Below are 4,000 nucleotides of genomic sequence, written 5' to 3' on the forward strand. Positions count from 1 at the left end.
TCCTGGTGTGTCCGCTGTGCCGTGCGTGTGATCATTGCTTGTACAGCCCTCTCGCAGTGTCCGGAGCAAGTATGGTGGGTCTGACACACCGGTGTCAATGTGTTCTTTTTTCCATTTCCAGGAGTGTATTACTTCTTGTCGAAGGGCAACCTGTGTTAGGCTTAATTGGTTGGTTCAAATGGCTCTGAGCACTATGGGACTTGAGATCTGCTGTCCCCCAGACCTTAGAACTACTTAAACCTCTAACCTAAGGAAGTCACACACATCCATGTCCGAGGCAGGATTCGAGCCTGCGACCGTAGCGGTCACGCGGTTCCAGACTGTAGCTCCTAGAACCGCTCGGCCACTCAGGCCGGCTATGGTAGTGGCTTCTGGGTACCCCAGTGGCAGAACGAGTTCCCCAAAGTGCTCCTCCAAGTCATCAGACACTCTCCTGCTACGATTGGGTCGAGCTCCCTACAGTTCAGTAGTCACTGTTCTATCAAGGAGTATCGCAACGATTATTCCGTGAGTGGACACTGCACACCCCACTGTCACCCAATGGGGGTGAAGAGACTTCTCGACCACGAAATGTAGTTTCCCGGTGCCCTAAATGGTTCAAATGGCTCTGAGCGCTATGGGACTTAAATCTGAGGTCATCAGTCCCCTAGAACTCAGAACTACTTAAACCTAACTAACGTAAGTGTTCGAACCGGCGACCGTAGCGGTCGCGCGGTTCAGACTGAAGCGCCTAGAATCGCTCGGCCACACCGGCCAGCTGTCGGTGCCTTAGATGCGCCTATTTGCTTATTGGCGAATCCATCCAAATGAAAGTGGGCTTCGTCGCTAAACCAACCCACACATTGTGTATGCTTCGCCGGCGATGGGCGAGGCATGACAGAATCTCTGACCAGAGAGTAGTTTATTGTTAGTTGTTGCTTGTCGCGAGTCAGCGCTAGTCTGCGCGAGTCTGCAGTAGTAGTCAGTCGGATACGGTAGTAGGGAGTCGGCATGCGTCGGCCGTGTGCTCTGGTCGCGACTCTGGTCAGGTCTCTGGAGGATGAGTATTGTTGTAGAAGGTAAACAAGCAGCCCTGCGCATATTTAATAATGTATGTTAATTGTAATTTAATTTGTTCAGAAAAAATGCCCCAATAATAATTTTTTTATAAAGTAACTCTTTTAAAGAAAAGTAATCATTTCAATTTAAAGAATTTTTCCACTCTTTTGAAGAAAAAGCATTCATTTCAATTTAAAGAGTTTTTCCTATGCATTCCTTCCGAGAATAAATATATATATATATATATATATATATATATATATATATATATATATATATATATATATATATACATACGCCAGCATTGCACGAAGCTGTGTCGAAAAATTTCTACATAAGAGCAGATATATTCGCAGTTTTTATTGAGGTGAGAATTTTTCCTTTTTTACTCAGAATACAGGGCCGAAGGGCAGCGCTGTGTCCTCATAAAATTTACCAGGTTATTACTTTTTTATTATTTTGGTGTATAGGAATTTTTCTGTTTCGAACTTAACATTAAATGAGAAAAGAGTTTGGTGGGAACATTAAATGTGAATGCATTTCTGCACACAGATTATAAATGGGAGCTAATTTTGTTCAGAGGTTACAATAAAATTAATTTTGTTCAGAGGTTACAATACTTTAAAAATTCATTTAATTATTATTCCTGTGGGAGGTTACGCTTGGTTCCTGACGCATGGCTCATTTTATTTATTTAAATATTTCTGTGGGGAGGTTACACTTGGCGACGTCCAACCAGGATCGTTTTTTTTTTTGAATCTCCTGAGAAGTGGTCATATATCTGCTCATATTTACTTAAACGTAGTTTGCATCTGGCGTAGCGCATTTACTAATTTGTCACTCTTTCTTTCACAGATCATCGGCAATTTGTTGCTCTTTCTTGTATTTGTGTTTGTTGCATTTTGCATTGTCTTTGTTTCGTTTGTGCTTAATTTTGATTTGTGAAAAATGCCGCGAAAAACTGTTAACAGTGCATCGCGATGTATAATGAATGAAATGACCGACTCGAATAATTTGACCGATAATACTTGCGACACTCAGTGTCTTAATGACAATCCTCCATTTACAGACCATCAGTGCGTACCGACCACTAATATTGATTCTGATCCTAATGATGAACAAATGAATTCAACTGTGCCCACTGTTAATTTAACGACAATTGATGATGTGGCACGTTCTGTTACAATGAACGCTGCCCAGCTTGACACACCCGATTTGCAAAATTTATGTATTGAACAGATAATTATTTCTAACGAAAATGAACAACGTACTCAAAGTACGACAGATTTATTTGATTACGATTTAGTGACTAACAGTGCACATCCGATGAGCAAACATTTTCAACAATTACAGAATGACCAAATGGTTACAGAAAACGTGACAAATGCACATACACCATCACACAGCACAGAGAATACAGTAGCTAATATTGGCATGGATCAAGTTATGGCATTATTGATACAACTTAGTGAAAATTTCAAACAACAACTTAATGAAAATTTCATACAACAGAATGAAAGGCAAGACAACAATTTCAAACAACTTAATGAAATTAATGAAAAACTATCCAACAATTACAAACGACTTAATGAAAAACAAGACAACCTTAATGAAAATTTTAAACAACTTAGTGAACAGAACAAACAACTTAATGAAAAACAAGACAACCTTAATGAAAAATTATACAACAATTCCAGACAGTTTAGTGAACGGATTACATTCGTTGCCGCGCAATGTCATGGTAATGGAGAACAATTAGGTGAGGAAATTGAGGCTTGTGCTAGGAAAAGTAGTGAAGAAATTAGATATGTTGCTCAAGAATTAATGAATACGCAAGCAGCTGCAACAGAATCACTTAGAGACGAAACTAGTGCAGTCAGTAAACAATTCTCTGAAGGCGCAACACAGTTACGCGAGGAGTTTAATGTCAGCAGAACTTTCACGCATGCTGGATGCGAGAGTGGATGCGAAGTTCGACCAACGGAACAGTCAAATTGCCGAACGCGTAAATCACCACCTACAAAATAGTGAAACGTGTTTCTGTAAATTTATACAGGAACAGAATAAAGTAAAGCGACAAGTTATGGAAACAATTACCGCACAGAGACACGAAGATAAACGTAAATTGTGTGCCAAAGCAAAAACATAGGTAGACAACAATATTGCTACAGTATCGGATAAAATTAATACCATCGAACAATTGAACACCGAATTGCGTGATGAAATTTCCGATCTTAAATCAAAAACAGATACACACACAGTAGAATTTGAAACAGTGACCGACAGACTCGAACAATTAGAACTGACACAGGATTCCAGTGTCATCAAAGCCGACGTTAAAATATATATGACAAAATATATATACAACCAGTACAAAACATATTAACGAATGACATAAGTGCACATCCACTGTAGTTCATAACATATCAGCAAATCAAAAAAAAATTATATGCAATGAGTAGAAACCATGTTAGAAAAATGACTTTCATTATGTTACAAGAATTAGGATAGGAAAGGGAAGGATTGCATCATGGTTGTAGCACTTTAGGTTGCACGCAGCTGCACTGAAATTCCATATCTTTCTACAGAAGCACAACACCAAGTGAGACAATCTGAAGTTCTTTTCCCAGAAGTATTAATCAGCGTACCCAAGACACTGAAATGTCGTAGTAATATTCCATGTTATCTTTTTGGTAGTACATTAGGTACACCAAACAGTGGGACCATAATAGCATCTCCATCGCTCACGGTGGTGGACAGCATGTCATGTCAACACCACGCTCTTGCAAGGTACACCAACGTAGAATTACTGCAAAAACCAAACATAGTGCTCCATGATCATGAGGATATACAGGTCAAACGGATATTGCAGTAATTCCAGGTAATTAGGTCAGAAGGTGAAGGACATTAAGTCACATACTAGTCTTCATTGAGAATTAAACTAGTAGTTGGTGGCACTCAT

This window comes from Schistocerca piceifrons, chromosome 7 (genome assembly GCF_021461385.2).
Source record: "Schistocerca piceifrons isolate TAMUIC-IGC-003096 chromosome 7, iqSchPice1.1, whole genome shotgun sequence".
NCBI classification, from domain to species: domain Eukaryota; kingdom Metazoa; phylum Arthropoda; class Insecta; order Orthoptera; family Acrididae; genus Schistocerca; species Schistocerca piceifrons.